At 40.1% G+C, this 19,354-nt stretch overlaps 1 protein-coding gene across 2 annotated transcripts in view; it reads left to right on the top strand.

Annotated features, from left to right (window-relative positions):
- The window catches only part of KAZN (kazrin, periplakin interacting protein), a 1,448,845-nt gene that overhangs the window by 154,988 nt on the left and 1,274,503 nt on the right, over positions 1-19,354 (top strand). The window lies entirely within an intron of this gene.

Genomic DNA, 19,354 nt, shown 5'->3' with positions numbered 1-19,354 from the left:
TGGCACCATAGTTCATAGATTGCTGTGCCCAGAGTCAGGAAGACCTGAGTTAAAATGTGTCTTCAGACCTCATGTGTGACCTTGGGCAAGTTGCTTCACCCTGTTTGCCTCAGTTTCCTCATCTGTAAAATGAGCTAGAGAAGGAAATGGCAAACCAGTCTAATATCTCTGCCAAGAAAACCCCATATGGGGTCACAAAGAGTTAGACAACTGAAAAAATGACTGAACAATAATGTGGGATCCAGTCCTGATTCTGTACTGGTTGGCCTTCATTGTCCCTGGACAAGTCTCTTCCACCACTAAATGCACAGCTCAGATTAGATAATTTCTACAGTCTCTCCCTGCTCTGACACTCCCTAAATCTAATTATAATGACATTCCACAGCCACAGAATACAGAGAATCTACCCACAGGGCAGGCAAGGAATCCAGGGTAAATAATTTTCATTTCCATTGCTTGTTAGGAGGATTCATGAGCTCATTCTTAGAGAATGATGGGAGCTATCTAGATGAAGGATGCCAAGGAAGGACATTGCAGAGGAAAATAACAATGTAGCTGTGGAGACGGAGATTGTCCATCTGTCATGGAAACGTAGGGGGGCATTGCTGCTTGGATTGCATCTTATTTTCAGGAAAAGGAAAAAAATAATGCCACCACCTTTGAGGACGTGTGCTTTCGTCAGCTGTGGTGCTGTGAAGGCAAGCTTCATGCCCCAATTCAGCTCCATCTCCAGCTAGATCTTTGCCACTGGATTGGAAAATAATGGAGTTGGGTTGCCATGGAAACTCATTCTGCTGTAGTTTTGATATTACAGTTGAATCCTTGTTTCTACTTCTATCTCTGGAAAGTTTCACGGAAGTGTCTGTAATACTCCTGGCTTCCAAGGGCAGAGAGACTGTCTGAGGTGCCTGATGAAGAAGGGATGTAGGATGGGGACATAGCATGTGGCTGTCAAGAGAGGACTGGGCTATGAGGCCAAAGATCTGGGTTCAAGCCCCACCTTTTGCCACTTCTTAGTGTGTGACATCTAACAGTTCTCATTCTCTGGGCCTCATTTTCTTCCTCTGTCAAATGAAGGGACTGGATTGGATAGAAGTCGTTAACCTAGGGTCCCTGAACTTTCTTCTTTTTTTTAGTGTATTGATAACTATAATTCAATAGAGGAGATTTTCCTTGCAATTCTACATATTTTATATTATGCATTTAAAACATAGGTATCCCCAAACTGTCAAAAGAGCTCAGAACACAAAAGGTTAAGAATACTTGAATTAGAATGATCTCTCAGAGTCCATCTAAGTTTGACATGCCCTGTTCTAAGGGCCCTCCCAGCTCTGACATCCTGTGTTCTATGGGCCCTTTCAGCTCTCACATTCTGTGATTCACCTACTATGTGCTAGGTCCTGAGAACAGAAGGAAAAAACCAAAACAGTCCTCACTCTCAAGGAGCTTACACTCTAATGGGGGTATTGGGGAATACCATTTATAGGATTGTAGGATGCTGAGGTGCAATGGGTCACAGAAGAGCCCTTCACTTTACAGCCTAAGAAACCAAGGCCCAGAGAGATCAAGAGACTTCCCCAGGGTCAGACAGGTTGGAAATGGCAGAGCCAAGACCCAAAGCCAGGTCCATTGTCTCTATAACCAGTGTTCTTTACATTCTGCTACACGACCTCCAACCTGCATACAAGTAAATAAATATTTCATATATGGGATGTCTCCAAAAATCTTAGTGAAGTTTTAAGTTTTAAAACAGCACCAAGGGGCAGCTAGCTGGAGCAGTGGATAAAGCACTGGCCCTGGATTCAGGAGGACCCGAGTTCAAATCCAGCCTCAGATACTTGACACTTACTAGCTGTGTGACTCTGGGCAAGTCACTTAATGCTCATTGCCCCACCAAACCCCCCTCCCCCCAAAACAAACAAACGAACAAAGGAAGTAAAATAAAGAGAGTGAAAAATTATATTTCAGTCTCACTTAGAGTTCATCAATTCTCCTTCTAGAAGTGAGTAGCATTTTTCATCATGAGACCTTTGGAATTGTATTAGATTATTGTATTGCTGAGAATAATTTAGTCATTTACAGTTGATTATTGTACAATATTCTCCTGGTTCTGCTCATTTCACTTTGTATAAGTTCATATCACTCTTCCCAAGTTTTTCCAAAACTATCCTGCTTACCATTTTTTATAGCATAATAGTATTCCATTACAATCATATACCACAACTTGTTCAGCCATTCCCCAATTGATGGGCATCTTTTCAATGTCCAATTCTTAGTCACCACGAAAGAGCTGTTATGAATATTTTGTACATATAAGTCCTTTCTCTTTTTCTTTGATCTCTTTGGGATACAGACCTAGGAATGGAATTGCTGGGTCAAAGGGCATGCACAGTTTTATAGCCCTTTGGGCATAGTTCCATATTGTTTTCCAGAATGGTTGGAACAGCTCACAACTCTACCACCAGTGCATTAGTGTCCCAATTTTTCCACATCCCCTTCAGCATTTATCATTTGTGGAGGAAGAATTTGAATTTACTTGGGAGGCAATGGAGAGCCACCGAAAATAGCTATTATTATTATTATTATTATTATTATTATTATTATTTTGGTGAGGCAATTGGGGTTAAGTGACTTGCCTAGGGTCACACAGCTAGTAATTGTTAAATGACTGAGGCCAGATTTGAACTCAGGTCCTCCTGAGTCCAGGGCTGGTGCTCTATCCACTGCACCACCTAACTGCCCTAGATAGCTATTATTTAATTAAGATTACAATTGTTTTCCTTTTCCCCCAGAGGGCAGAACCAGAAGCAATAGGTATAATTAAAAATAAGCATCACACGGAGGGCAATGGAATGATACACAGTGAGCATGAACAGCCTGCAGCATAAAGCTAACAAGAGATTTTGAAGAAAAACATTAATAAAAGATGTCATCACGTAATTGTATAATAGGAAGAGAAGATTGGCTGGTCATATGAGAAGAGTGAGGGATGAGAGACAGATAGCCAGGCTGCTTCACTGCACCTTTGTGATGCTTGGAGAAAGTGAAAAATCCTCCAGCATGCTCTGTGGACCTCCTGAAGCAAATTGGCAGGAGGATACTATGAGAATCCCACAGGAGGGGCAGGTGTGAATTGGTCCTGTCTCACCTTTGGAGGGAACTCTCAAATCCATGCTATCACAGATACATTTGAGTATTTAATATTCTAATTACATATTTTTACAAAAATATGTTTTGTAAGCCAATCAGTGATGTATACAGCCAGTGTGGTATTAAAGGGAAGACATTTTTTCAAGTAGGAGGTTAAGAGACTTATGTAAGATCATACAGCCAGTAAATAGCAGAGGTCCTGTGGTTCTAATACAGTGATCTTTCTTTCCAATCAGACTATGGATCCCCAGATAATAACTATCTTCCTTTCTTTTCCCCTTCCCTACTCTTTCCCCAAGTACATACCTAAAGATAGGGTGTCACAAAAGTCTTAGCTTCAATAATTTAAAAATGCATTAAGACTTTGGTACACCATGTATAGACAAGGCAGACTCAGACTTTTAAAAACAAAATGCAAGCTTGGGAGCCAGTACTCAGTTCTCCATTAACTGAATTCACTGATTGCTGAAGTTGGAAACAGTTTTCCACTTTCATCTAGGCAAAGAAGAAATCTGTTGGGGTAAAGAGCATGAAAATCTCTGGACCAAAATGATGTTGGAGCCAGAGATGCTGTTGTTTGGCTTGCCTGTCTTTGGTTACTGAACTGAGTTATTAGATATTCTAAGAATGTCATTTAAATGGAAATCTGTTCTCAGACCAACAGATACATGTTTTTTTTTTCCCTTTCTTTTTTGGTTTCCAAGTTTCCAATTGCATATATTATATGACTATAGCTAACATGCAGGCTGACCTGGTTGGTTTTGCATAGCAAAGTGGAAAAAAAGATATTTGTGAACATAAAGTCATTGAAATGCAGGAGAATCCTAGTTAGAATTTTGCCTTGAATTTTTTGTAGAGATTTGCTGTTTTTATCATGTATTTACTTATGTATCAAGGAAGAAGGTGCTGTAATTATTACTACTAGTTAGTGGGATTGACCAGGTGCTATCAATTATTCATCTATATCACCCGATACCAAGGGATGCTCTGGAAGAACTTCTAAACTCTCTATGGCTCTCAGAGAGCTGACAGTATCTCTCCCCTTTGTTCTGGTCCTTTGGGGTTTGTATCACACTGTCTTGTTGGTCTGAGGGGTCTGGGTGTGTAGATTATTTTATGAGGTCCTAGTTTCTTCTTGTTTATTCTACACTCTGATCTTAATTCTGATGATTCAGTGGTCTGATGTCAGAGACAGCACAGTCAAGGATCACTCTTACATAACTATTAAGTTATTTTCTGTCAGTTAAAATGTCAGTTTCATTCTTTGTGATGTCATTTGGTTATCACCACATTCAGTTACTACCAGCTTTTTAAAAAGTGTTTATAATATAGATTTGGGGCTCCTGTATAATCTATAAATCTTTGGCTTCTTTCTTTAACCATACTTTCTTATATATTTTCTCCCAACTTTACCTTTTTCCACCTTTGCGTTGGTGTCACAAAGAATCCAAGTCTATGTTGACTTTATTTGAAAATTTTTGTCAGGTTCTTTCCCAAATTTCTCTGCCTCATTATCCTTAACAGATGTTGATACATAAGCTATAATTATTTTCATGATGGCCTTTATATGAATACTTATAATTAGAACTACTATGCACAATGACCAAAATGTCCCATGAAATATTACTTCAAAGAAAGCCAACTATATTTTTTGTCTTTCTTTGTTGTTTGGTCATTTCAGTAATGTTCAACTCTTTGTGAGCCCTTTTGGGGTTTTCTTGGCAAAGATACTGGAGTTATTTGTCGATTCTTTCTCCAGTTCACTTTACAGATGAGGAAAATAAGGCAAACAAGGTTAAGTGACTTGTCCAGGGTCACCCAGCTAATAAGTGTCTAAGGCCAGATTTGAACTTAGGTCTTCCTGACTCCTGGCCTGGCACATCATCGAGCTACTCTTTGACTCTCTAAGGAGTATCTTAGTTGCAACTTTCCAATTAGTTACAACTTGCTTTTTTCATCTGATATTGTTTATAGCTAGAACATCATGATTAAAATTGATTGATTTGACTAACTACTTCAGCTTCTCCAGCTTTTGTCTTCTAGATGGTTACTTGTCATAGACCTCACATTTAGAGTACCAACTAAAATTAAAGATTGTTGGTGGTCTAAAAACTGTGATTCTTACCACCCCCTGTCTCCTTTCTCTCAATTCTTTCACTCTTTGTGTAGAAATAAAAGAGGGCTACATAGGACCAAAGACTACTTTAAATATTTCTTTATTTCATGTGTTGTCATGGTTCAAAACGTCATTTCACCAGATGGCAGCCTACCGTTGATATGTCACTGTGATAAGCTAGACTGATCTTTAGAAAACAGATTTGGTCTGTTCCTGCAATCATACTGGCTTTGCTCATAGATGTTTTCAAGTCATTGTCTTCTGTGTTTTTTCCTTAAGTTTACCTGTCGCCATAGTAGTTTGTTATGGTCAGGTTCTTTTTTTCTTTGCTCATTTTTTTCAGCCTTCTTCCTGATTTTGGACTTTGTGATAGTGTTGAACCCAGATCATCTCTGAATTGGAGGATGTATGGCCTAAGCTTCAGTCTTTTATGTCCTTCTGCTGATTTCAAAGCTTAGTCTAGAGGCCTATAGATTTTCAGTGCTTCCAGAGTGGTATGATCTGGGAAGTAGATTGGTTTATTGCCCTCTTAGTCTGCACTCTTCAAATTCCTGACATGGTTTGAGTCTCTTGGCTTGTGTTTTTTTGAGTTTTGGTAGACTATTGCTAGACTTAGTCATAGTTAGCCCACTGGGAGGTTCTGTAGGTTCAGAGTAACTGAACTGCTGGTTCCCCCTTGGTTTTGGTCTCCTGCCCTGGTCGATTCCATTGCAGGCTTATATATGTGGCTAAAAGTTGGAATTGACTCTCTTCTCTTTACTCTTGGGATCAGAGCCATGCAGGTATGTATCTGGAATTTGTTCCCTGATCCCTCACGACTGCTACTGCTTGCTTCTCCCTGGGAACTGTGACCCCAAACTAAGTAATTTGTGACAGAGCTTCTAGGTGGCACCCATTCCTACTCCCAGTGCTAGTACAGGGGTCTATCTAGGTTTTTGGCCTCTTTATTGTCCCTGGGTTCTGGGATACTTCCTGCTGCTGCTGCTGCTGTACCATACTCCTGGTCAGCCCTACCCCAATGTCTGCAGATCTCTTTGTATCTCTCGGGGATATAAAAAATGACTCACTATGATTTTTTTCTTGGTTTTTCCCAATTTGATTTGGTGTGTTTACTAGGTTGTTGTAGAGGAGGTTGCAAAGGAGATAAGGCAAAATTTCTATCTCTCACTACATCATCTTGTTTTCACCCCCTTGAACCATACTAGAAACTATTCTGTCATGGAAGAATCCCCCAGAACTTAGGCTCCATTGGCATAGCCTTTGAGAACCTCCATACCATGATGAGGCCTAGAATTAGAATATGAGATATAGATAATATAAACAAGATTGATGCATGAATGCTCTTCTTAAACCTTATCCACCTTCACTTCATACCATGTACTCCTCTTCAGATGAGGTAGCCATACTCCTGTCTCTAAGGAGGCCAAAAAACTTCTGAAAGCTTAGTTCCTCCCCTCCCCTATCTGCTACCATAGAAAGCTGACAATATTATAAGTCATAGATCATATGGGTCATAGACTTAGATCTGGAAGAGACCTTAGAAACTATCTAATCCACCCCCCGCCTCATTTTATAGATGGGGAAACTAAGGATTAGGGAGGTGAAAGGAACCTTAATATAGAACTGGAAAAGATCTTGAGGTTGATGAGTCCAACCCCCTCTTTTTGCAGATGAGGACACTGAGGCTCAGAGGGATGAAATGACTTTCTCAAAGTCATATAGGCAGATGTGAGATTGGAATTCAGTTGTTCCTCATGGGTCTTTCCCATTCACAACAAAATCTCCTGCTGGATCAATGTCTTGGAGGTAACTCAGGAACTCAAAAATAGTTACATAGGCATTTTTTAAAGGTGGTGTAGGCTCTACATACAGATTGCATTGAGCACTGTGGTCTTGTCCAGCTTGTTGCCTTTTCTGCCTCCACATCTCTATTGCTTTCTAAGTGTGCTTATTTTCCACAACTCTGCCCCTTTCACACTGGGCAAATGTGATGAAGTGGGCTGGAGATTTCCCCCATAGGTAAAAAACAACAACAACCTAGGTATGAAAGATCTGCTCTGAGGGCCAGAGAAGAACGCACTGGCTCTCCCTAAACAGGACTTCTTTGGGTCTCTTCAAAGATCCCTATGTGCTGTTCTGACCTCATATAGTCATAGGCATAATCTTTTTTTTAACCTAACTACAAGGTTTATTAAATAATATTCAAACCACATGTTCCTATAAAGAAAAGATCCAAGAAAACATATCCAAATAGAGCTAAGATTAAGAGGGAAATAAATTAACTTGGAAAAATATCTTTGCCACAAGTTTTTCCAATAAAGCCTTCATTTTCTAGATATTTAAGAAACTGATTCAAATAAATAAAATAAGAGCCATTCCCCAAATGATGAATGGGGCACAATTCCCTTCTAACCTGCTCCCCCAGGTGTATTCTCTGATTACCTTGTTACTCTTATATGTTGTATATGTTGTATCCCTCACTAAAATGTAAACTCCTTGAAGGTAAGGACAATATTGTCTTTGTAGTTGACTCTCCAGCACCTAGTATAGTTTCTTGGACACAGTAGATACCTAATATATATATATATATACATATATATATATATATACACACATATATATATATTCAACTTGATGGATGTATATATATATATATACATCCATCAAGTTGAATTAAATCAATGGGATGTTCACTAGAGAACCCGAGTTAGTTAATTCTAACATGGCATCCTTAAGGGAAGCAATTTCTTTTGGGTGTGAGGCAAATTGAGTTAATCATATGCACCTAGGGTATGCTTATTATTATTTTCTCAAAAGTCCTAATTCAGAGGTTTCAAGCTGGGTCATGCATGAATGGGTTCTTCTTTTTTTCCAAACTGGAAAGAGTTTAGCATTTAAACTCTGAATTAGATGCATAGGATCTGAAAACATGAGTGCCCATCAAGGGTTGGATGATGGGCCTCAGTAGATTTTTTTTTCTCCCTTTTTCTTAATTATACAACAATGCCTCCAATTACTTCTAGTTGAATTAAGACATAGCCAGAAGGGAATGTTGTGCATGGTTCGCTGGGTGCATTTATTGGCTAATCATAATGCTGATCACCACCATCCTGGTAAGAGCCTGATTATCAGCCTGCTTTGTGTGGCTAAGTGATAAGCTCTGGCTCAGTTGTCCTTCAGTGGTCCAATAAATACTAATAGGAAGAGTTGAGGCCATGGAAGAAAATCTGTCCTCCCCTTCCAAATCTTTGCCAGTATACACTGGACAATGGAAAGATGAGAGGGGAAGTCTCTTAGCTTTTCACAGGGTCTCTCTGTGTATGAGGTCATCTTTAGAAACCTTGAAGGCTTCTTCAGGAAACCAGACTGGCGTTTGACCAAATGATTTATCTTTAGTTTCAATCTGACTCCCCTTGCTTTATTCTATTTAATTTTTTATTAATGTTTAATTTTTTTATGAACAAAATTCTATTTTCTCTCCCACCCACTCCTCATTGAAAGAAAAAAGAAAAAGACCTTGTAACAGCTAAAATGTGTTTTTTTACATTGTCACTTTCCAATTCTCTGCCCTCCTACACAATAGAACAATCCCTTGTAACAGGAAATTACAGGTAAGCAAAACAAACTGAAATATTTGACAGTGCCTGACAGTGTATGCCTCATTTTGTGCCTGTAGTTTTCATCATCTCTGCTGAGAAGGTGGTTGGCCTCATCATAAGTCTTCTGGAATCAAGATTGATCATTGCATTAGGACAAGTTCTGATGTCTTTTGGCATAGCTTTCCTTTACATTTCTTTGTTTGTTTGGTCATTGTCTATAAACTATGTCCCAAAAGTCTTAGTGCAGTCTTAGCTTTAATAGCTTAAGCCTGCCCTAAGATTTTTGGGATACCTTGTATTGTTCTTGTAGTTTTCCTTCTTCTCTTCTGCCCTGCTTCATACAAATCTTCATGAATGTCTCTTAGATTGCTTTCATTTGTTTGTTCTCCCAGTACCATGAAATCCCATTACATCCATATACCACATTATTTTTTTATGTTTTTTTTGTTTTGTTTTGTTTTGGTGAGGCAGTTGGGGTTAAGTGACTTGTCCAGGGTCACACAGCTAGTAAGTGTTAAGTGTCTGAGGCCGGATTTGAACTCAGGTCCTCCTGAATCCAGGGCCGGTGCTTTATCCACTGCACCACCTAGCTGCTCCCCCATATACCACATTTTGTTTGACCATTGACCAATGGGTACCCACTTTGTTTCTGGTCTTTCACTGCTACAAAATTGTGCCCCCCTCCTTTCCATGTGCTCTCTAGCTCTAAGCAACTTTCTCTTACTTCTTTAAATGTCCAGTCCTCTCATGCTGTTGTGTGCGAGACTGGGGATAATTTAGTGTTGGGCCCCAACTGGGCCTTCACACTAGGGCCTGACCTTTCTAGGCCTGCCATAAAATGATGAAAATGCAAAAAAGCATCTTAACTATACTCTTCCCCTTTATAATGGTTTTCTGGGTTCAGAGATACAGAGACAGAGAGAGACAGAGAGAGAGGGAGATAGAGACAGAGACAGACACACACACACAGACATAGACACACACACACACACACACACAGACACAGAGATTTCCCACGCTTTTTTTTATATCCTTCCTTCCTATTGTAATCTTCAACTAAAATCAAGACTTACCTGTCCTGTGTCCTTTCCCCTCAGGACACTGCAGAGTGACTTTCTAGTCTGATAAACATTTTCACATTAATTGCTGATAATGGCTTAATTGACTTACTCCTCTCTAGAGTATTTGCATCTAATTTAGTTCCACAAACCTTTATTAAAGCTTTCTATGCAGACAACTATTCTAGGTAATGAAAGTGACTCAAAGATAAATAGATTTCAAAGGATTTAGAACTGCAAGGAACTTTGGGGGTGATGAGTCCAACTCCATTATTTCACCATCTACAAATCAAAGGTATAGAGGAATTGGGAAACTTACCCAAGGTCACCCAGGTCCTTGTGCCTGAGACATTTCCTAGTTACTTGGGGAGATAAGAATAAAAACAGAAGCAATATGGTGCAGAGGATAGAATGTTGAACTTGGAGTCAGGAAGACAGGTTTAAAATCCTATGTCAGTCATTAGCTGTGTGATTTTGGGAAATTTATTCTCTCTGGGTCTCAGTTTTTCATCTGTAAAGTAAGCAGAGTTTTTGTTTTGTTAGTTTTGCTTCACTTTCTGCTAGATCCAAAAAATATTCAATCTTTGTCTTTTTCCAATTTGCTGTGGGAATGAGATATGATTTCCTACAAACATAACAACCCCATTTATGAAACGTGCTTTAACTTCAGTTTCCCAGATGGCAGGACTCCCTCTACTGATGTGGATTTCAACTACTCATAACTTTTCATCCAGTAAGATTCATGTGCAGGTCTTTCCAAACCTCCTCCAGAGGGGAATCTACTCAATGCAATGAAAATCTTCCTCTGATTCTTGTAATATTTTATCCATGTCAGTGCATGACTCCTTACTCCTTCTCAAGAGAAGGGAGATTCCTTGTGGGCAGGCATTCTTTCATTTTTGTCATTGTATTCCCAGCACATAGATGGAGAAATAGAGGGATAGACAGACTGATAGATTATATTAATCACTATATGCCAGGCATTATGCTAAGTTCTGGGAGTATAAATACAGATAAAAAGAAAGACAGTAAATTTTCTCAAGGAGCTTATATTCTGATTTTTTTAAAGGGAGCTGAGATATTGGGTGCAGGGGTGGGGAGAAGCTACCTGTATGGTTGTAAGGTTGGAAAGTCATTTAGGGAGTCAGCTGGGTTTGGAGACCTCACTCTGAATCTTGTGTATATTGACAAATGTCGACCAAATCCAGCTGAAGGAATCTCAGAGCTAAAATTTACTTCAGGGGTTGTCCAGTTCATCCTGAACCAGATTTTCTTTAAAAACACACCCAAGGTGGGGCAGCTAGGTGGCGCAGTGGATAAAGCACTGGCCTTGGATTCAGGAGGACCTGAGTTCAAATTCAGCCTCAGACAATTGACACTTACTAGCTGTGTGACCCTGGGCAAGTCACTTAACCCTTATTGCCCTGCAAAAACAAAAAAAACCCAAAAACAAAACACACCCAACAAGTCATCATCTAGTCTCTGCTTGAAGACTACCAGGGAGGGGAAACTCCCAATTTCCTAAGATGGCCTATTCTCCTTTTGAATTACTTAAGTTTTTAGGAAGTTTTTCCTTATGTTCAATCAAAATCTGCCTTTCTCCAACTGCTACCCATCACTCCTAATTCTGCTGTCTTATGTCAAGTGGAATAGATCTATGCCTTTTTCTATATGACATCCCTTCAAATCCTTGAAAACTGCTCTTATGTTGCCTCTAAACCTTTTCAAGTCCAACCATCTTCAAGGTCTTGAGATCAGTGCTCACATGTCATAGCCTCTAGGCCTTTCACCATCTTGGTCATCTTCCTCTAAACACACTCCAGATGGTCAATAGCCTTCCTAAAATATGTGACCAAGAGTCAATCAATAAACAAGCATTGACTAAGTGTGTACAATGCACCAGGCATTGTGTTAAATGCTGGAGATAAAAAAGAAAGACAAAATTAATGTCTTTGCTCAAAAGAAGCTCACATTATTATGGAGGAGAGAACATATTTCAGACCACATTATTGATGATATGCCTTATTGACCGTATAGCTTTTGAGTCACTTGCAGTTTTGATTCCTTTGAGATCATGGCATTCCAGGAATTATAAACACACATAGTATCACCAGGAGAATGTTGGTAGTAAGAAAGAATATCATCTCTTGTATGATCAAATAGGTTGGCATCATTGAAATCACTGTGTGCTTTTTCAGATTATGACATGTGGTTAGATAGCCAGCCCAATGAAATAGTTTATGAAGACACACACTTGGGACAGAGACCCATTGGTGGATGATGAATGGGCTCAGAGTTGCAAGGGAAGAGAAGATTGGGCCAGGTTGTCCAAATTGGGAAGTGGCACTGTGCACATTCTGACCTCTCTCCCTTTTTCTCTACCCAGAGAACTATGGCATGTAATTAAGAGAAAAGAAGGAGGAAGAAAAAGCAGTTCAACAAAGCCAATCATCATGTCAACCAAATATGAAAGTGTATGCAATGTTTCACACCCATAATCCCTCACCTCTGCAAAGGAATGAGAGTGGTATATTTTCTCTTCTCTTTTGCAGGGCCAAGTTAGTACATTATAATTATCCAATGTTTTTCTTTGATTTTGTTGGCTTATTTTTTTCCAGTTTCATTGTTGTAATCATTGTGTAGATTTTCTTTCCTTACTTCATTTTCCATGAGTTCATATGAAGCTATCCATGCCTCACTGTCTTCTTTATATTCATCATTTCTTATGGCACAGTAATATTCCATTGCATTTGTGTATTACAATAATCATTGGGTCTTTGTTTCTAGTTCTTTACAACTAAAGCTAACTTTTATAGGTATTTCTATAAGGATTTATATATATATATATGTATGTATATGTATATATATTTTCTTCTTTTTCTTGTTTTTGTTCTTCTTGTTTATGTACTTGTTTTTGTTTACCATCTTCTTGTTTGCATTCTTTTTGTTCTTGTTCTTCCTCTCCTCCTCCTCCTCTTTCTCTCCCTCTCTTTCTCTCCCCTCCCTTTTTCCCTCCTTCCTACCTTCTTTCTCTCCTTTCCTCCCTCCATTCCTCCTGTCTTTCTGTCTCTCCATCTCTCTCTCTCTGTCTCTTTATCTTCCTTTCTGTCACTGTCACTCTGTTTAAACACTGTTGCCACTCTCTCATCACAGTTCCCAGTTGCTTTCCAGAATGGACAGCCCATTTCACAGCTCCCAAAATAGTACCTTAGGTGTGGCCATCAGCATATAACCTCTATAACTTTGACTGTTCCCATCTTTTGGCATCTTTACTGACTTATTGGGTGTGAAATGAAATCTCAGAATAGCTCTGATGTGCATTTCTCTTATTATTAGTTATTTGGCGCAGTCATTCACTGGTTGTTAATAATTTGCAATTCTACTTTTGGTAACTATTAGTTCACATCCTTTGATGGGGCAGTATTTTCAGTGAAACTTTCATATATTGAAAAATCTTTGTATTGACTTTTCTGGAGCAGTTTCTTCTTGCTTTTTTATCTCTCAAGTGTCCTTGGCTCATTGGCAAAAGATAAGGAATGCATGTGGAATACTGGAGCTTCAAGATTCCTAGCCCATCCATAATTCCATCCACACTAACTCAACTGCCCTCAGTTCTCTATCTCAGCTCACAGGAGAGAAATCTCAGATGTCAGTCTGGAAGGGGCCTCAGAGGTCACCTAATCCAACCTGAACAGGAATGCCCTCTACACCATGAAGGGCAGGGGGCATAGGAGATGACCTTTTGGCTTTAGACACAGAGGACCTGAGTTCATTTCTCAGCTCAACTGGTTATTAATATGCAAGAGCTTAGTCAATTAATCACCATGCATTTATTAAGTGCCTACTATGAATCTGCCACTGTGCTAAGCACTGGGAATATGGAAACAGAAGGAGGGAAATAATCCCTGCCCTCAAGAGGCCAAAGTTCTATAGGATGACAGGATGAATATATATACACACCCACACCCATACACATACATAGAATGTGTATGTATGTGCATATATATACATATATGTGTGTGTATGTATGGTGTACATATATTTATAAAAGTAAGGTGTCCCAAGAATCTTAGTGAAGTTTTAAGTTGCTTAAAGATGTACTAGGGGAGCAGCTAGGTGGTGCAATGGATAAAGCACTGGCCCTGGATTCAGGAGGACCTGAGTTCAAATCCAGCATCAGACACTTGACACTTACTTGCTGTGTGACCCTGGGCAAGTCACTTAACCCCCATTGCCCTGCAAAAAAAAGAAAAAGATGTACCAGGTCTTTTGGGACACCCTTTATATAGGTGTGTGTGTGTGTGTGTGTGTGTGTGTGTGTGTGTGTGTGTGTGTGTGTGTGTGTGTGTGAGAGAGAGAGAGAGAGAGAGAGAGAGAGAGAGAGAGAGAGAGAGAGAGAGAGAAGAAGAAGAAGAAGAAGAGAAGGAGGAGGAGGAGGAGGAGGAAGTGAGAGTCAAAGTCAGAGACAGACAGAATGTAAGAGAATGTTTTTACCAGAAGTGCACTAGCACCTGGGGAGATCAAGAAAGTTTTCCTATAGAAGGTGGTACTTGATTTAAAGCAAACTGAAAATTCTAAGAGGTGGAGGCAAGGAAGAACATTCCAGGCATGTGGGCAAGTCTCTTAACTCTTTTGGGCCTCGGATTGATTCCTCCATTGTGCAAAATGAGAGGGCTGAATTAAAAAAAAAACAACTTGTCAGGCAATATTGTAGATGTAAATCCTTATTCCGGTGTAGGCTGAACTGTGTGCTCTTGAGGTTCTTTCCAGTTCTGCCATTGTACAATTCTGAGTCAGCTTGCCTCTGAGGGAAGGCTCTGCTCCATCACCTCTGCCTCTTAGATTCCCTGGCTCCCTTCAAGATTCAGCTCTGACCGAACTTCTGCAGGAAGCCTTTCCCTGTGGCCCTAGCCACCAGTGCCTTCTCCTCTCAGATCGCCTCCCACGTGGTTAGCTAGTTACATGTTGTCTTCTGCTTTAGAATGTGAGTTTCTAGAGAGCAGATACTATTTCTTCCCTTCTTGGCATTGCCCAGCACTTAGAACAATGCCTGGCACATAGTAAGTCCTTAATAAGTACTTATTGAATGACTCACTGACTTCTTGAAGACCTGAAGTAGCCCATTCCACCGATAGATAATTGTAACTGGCAGGAAATTCCCCTTTATGTTGATCCTAAATCTACTCCTTGGACATTTACACCCATCGTGGCAAGTTCTTCCCTCTGGGGCCTGGCAGAACAAATCAAATCCCTCTGCCACGTAAGAAAAAAAATCTTTGATTTAGAAATTTCTCTCTCCCCCTCCAACTGCTCCTGAACACTGATGAAAGGTAGGCAGTATTAGCTTATTGCAGTCAATTTCATTGGGTGGTCATCTAGTCTGTAAATGCTGCCTGTCCCTGGAAGGAATGAAGTTCAATTAAGCCTCTTAAGCCTCCTTGTCTGGCCCACTTGCATATGCCTGCCTGTCATTCTCGTTGGGCTGACTACCCTCCAGACCTTGGCTGAATGAAATACCATTTCTGCATCACTGCACTAGCTCAGGCTGCTTTTTTTTTTTTTTTAAATAAGCCTGCCTTTGCCTGATGGTTGAATATCTGTCATACATGTGCCCTGGGGACATATTAGGTGGCTGTGCATGTGGTAGCTTCTTGGGCTTTATGGCCCATTTCCCCTTTACGGTTACTCCCAGATGTGAGATACCCTCATGGTTCCTTCTGCCATTGCCCACTGATAGTTCTGTATTCTTTTCTGACCCAGCTTGTTGGGAGCAAACTCCTTCGACTTCACAGCACTTAGATTTCATGTCAGCAGTAAAGGGTCAGGACAGACTCTCTATTTATAACAGTAACAATTGTGACACCAAGAAAATCCCATCTGTAACTCCAAGCAAGGCATCCTGACTCTTGCCAGCCTGTCCCGGGATGGATGGTGAACCCAGCCTGAATCTAGCCTGTGGCCCCAGACCCACCAAGATCCATGTGGCTAGAAACGCTAGGAGGGTAAATGAGGATGGACTCTCCAGGGCTAGCAGGCACCTCGGAGACAATCTAGCCCAACCCTTCCCTCCTACCCCTGATTTTGTATATGAGGAAACAGGTCCAGGGAAGAGAAAAGACTTTTTCAGGGTCACATAGATAGGAAGCATGAGAAGTGGGATTTGAACCCACATCCTCTGATTTCCAAATAACTGCCTCTTCCCCTGTATCCTACTATCTCCCTTTATTAATTGTCACAGAAACACAGAATCTTCAGGATTGGAAGATCAATGTTGTATAAAGCAAGAGCTCTGCTCTCAAGTGGGATGTGTGATCTTTCCTGAGAATGAATGAGGGAATGAATGAGTGAGTGAATGAATGGATGGATGAATGAATGAGTGAATGAATGAATAAATGAGTGGATTAATGAATGAGTGAGTGAATGAATGTAAGCAAAAGCACTTTGTAAACTTTTACTATGTGTCAGATACAGTACTAACCACTGGGGATACAAATACAGATAAGGAAGATAGTCCCTGCCTTCAAGGAGTTTACATTCTAGAGGAAAACAACCCATATAGGAGAACTCTCTCTCTCTCTCTCTCTCTCTCTCTCTCTCTCTCCCTCCCTCTCTCTCTTTCTCTCTCTCTCTCTATATATATATATATATTTATATATATATATATATATACACACACACACACATATGTATATATATAATAGAGAGAGAGAGGGAGAGAGAAAGGGAGAGGAAGAGAGAAAGAGGAAGAGAGAGAAAGAAGAAGATGGAGAGAGGAAGAAAGGGAGGAGAGAGGGAGAAAGAGAAAGACAGACAGACAGAAAGACAGACACTGGACCAGTAATGTTGTTGTTGTTTATTGTCATTGTTATCTGTGAGGAAACACTTCCTACTAATGTAGACTGGCATCTTTTCAGCAATTTGTAGTCTAATCGAGCCACCTCTGGTCATTGAGTGGTTCAGTGAGTTACCCAGGGTCACACATTAAATGTGTGTCAGAGATGGTTGAACCCAGGTCTTCCTGGCTTTATATCAATGCCAAACTTCCATGTATATATCTATAAAATCTATGTTTATCTAATATATAGATAAAGGAAGTAGGAAGGTAGAGAGACAGAAAGGTGGGTGGATGGAGAGATAATCAGATAGATGGATAGATGGATGGATGGATGAGGCAGGCTGTTAGATAAATGGAGAGAGTTATGAGGTGGAAGGGTAGATAGTCAGAAGGATAGGAAGAAAAATAGAAAGATAGAAGATAGATAGACAGACAGAAATAGGTGATAAACAGATGGAAAGATAGATCGACAGAATAATTGGTGAGGCACTGTGTGTGCCTGTGTTTGTAATGGGAGTTTGCTGTCTCTGATATTTTGAAATGGAAATTGGGAACATATGTATTCTCTCAGTCTCGTGTTTACTTGGTTCAGAAAGTAAATGAAACTGCCCTTCGTACTTCCTCATCACATGCAAAATCCCAGAAATAAATAACATTTGCACCTGACATTTCCTATTTGAAAACAGCACAAACTTCCAGCCACCTATAGCAGAGAGGAGTTACCTGCTACAGGTAGTCCAGATCCTGTCCTCCCTCTGGCCCCAGCCTCTGCCAAAGCAGTACTTGAGGGGACCCTCCCCAGGAGACTCCAACCAGCCCCCCACAGCCACTGCTTTCTTTGTTTAGTTCCTCTTCAGTTTTGATATCTAGAATGAGCATCATAATAATAATTACTTCACAGGGTCACTGTGAAGATCAGATGAGATAATGTAAGCAAAGTGCTTTACAAACCTTAAAACACTAGATAACTGGCAGCTGCTATCACCACCATCATAATTACCACCACCACCACCATCATCGTCATCCTGAGATGGTGCTATACCATTATTCTTGTAGACAATACACTCCTAGCACAGTGCCCATCACAGAGTTTCCACTTAATACTTAATAATACTTCTTGAATTGTCTCATGGTGAGAACTGGGTGTTAAAATGGACTTCGGTGTGTTGCCAATAAAATTCAGAGAGACAAAGTTTGTATGTATTAATAATCAATTTATTAACGAGGCTAGCCAATAATCAATAAATTGAAGATTAGCAAGTTCTCTCGGTAACCAAAGACAAGAAAGGGAAACTCTGAAACAACTTTAATCTAGTGTGGCTTCTGACAGGGATTGTCCCTGGCAGTGAAACTCAAAAGTGATCGGTGGATAGTTAATGAAGAGGAGGGCTAGTAACTCCCAGTTTCTCCCAATTACCACATCAGTAAAGGTGGGGAGGTCAGCTGAAACAGTGGCCTACCTCTAGGTATCTGGGCACCCTGATCAGGTTCTCTCTGGTTTGCTTTCTCTTTTAGGAGCTAGGTTGCCTTAAACTATAATTGGATTCTGTTTACACCCAAAAGAGAAATCACATTTTCCAGTTGGGTGGGGTCCCTTGAGCAGAGCTGGAGTACTTCTGACATTCTTTAGTTGAGGAGAAACTCCACTCTAAGCTAGCCTTTTTACAGAGAAGGGAATATCACATATTATTATTAATAAGCCAATGGTCCAGCATTAAAATTAACTTCCCTCAGGTGGTAGGGGGATAGTTAGAAATAATCAAAAGAACTGCATACTTTTCCAGATAGAACTAAGCCCACTCCCCTTTCCCCTGGTCAGTTCTGGGCCCAGCTCACTGCCCATCGGCCGACCTATCCGATTTAGGGGTGACATCCCTTTTTACCTTATCCAGGCACAATGCAAATGTGACTCTTGGAAGAGATCATTTCTCAGGTATCTGGTTGATTTGAGTTGTCAACCAGAATTTGTTAAGTATTTACTATGCGCAAGCACTGTGCCTTCAAGGAAGTCATATTCTAATGGACTGAAGGTGACCTAAGAGCTCATCTAGTCCCACACTACTTATTGACAAATGAGAAAATTGAAGCCCAGGGAGGAAAATGTCCTTTCCTATTTTTAACATTATTTAAAAAAAAATTGAGTTCCAAATACTCTTCTTTATTTCATTCTCTCCCCAAGTCATTGAGAAGGGAAGCACTATAATGCCCATTATACAGGTGAAGTCACACATACAAAAAAGCAAGAAAAAGTGAAAAAATTTGCTTTAATTTGCACTCAGAGTTCATAAGTTCTCTCTCTGAAGGTGAACAGTGTTTTCTATCATGAGTCCTTTGGAATGGTCTTGGATCATTGTATTGATCAAAGTAGCTAAGCCTTTCATAGATAATCACCCCGATAATATTACTGTTACTATGTACAATCTTCCCCAGTTCTGCTTGCTTCACTTTGCGTTAGTTCATATAGGTCTTCGCACAATTTTCTGAAACCATCCTGCTCATCATTTCTTATAGCACAATGGTATTCCATCACAATTATATAGTATAACTTATTTAGTCCTTCTTCAATTGATGGGCATCCCTGAAATTTCCTATTCTT

Source organism: Dromiciops gliroides, chromosome 3 (genome assembly GCF_019393635.1).
Source record: "Dromiciops gliroides isolate mDroGli1 chromosome 3, mDroGli1.pri, whole genome shotgun sequence".
NCBI classification, from domain to species: Eukaryota; Metazoa; Chordata; class Mammalia; order Microbiotheria; family Microbiotheriidae; genus Dromiciops; species Dromiciops gliroides.
Note: the sequence above shows the minus strand (reverse complement) of the source record. Positions and strands in the feature narration are given on the sequence as shown.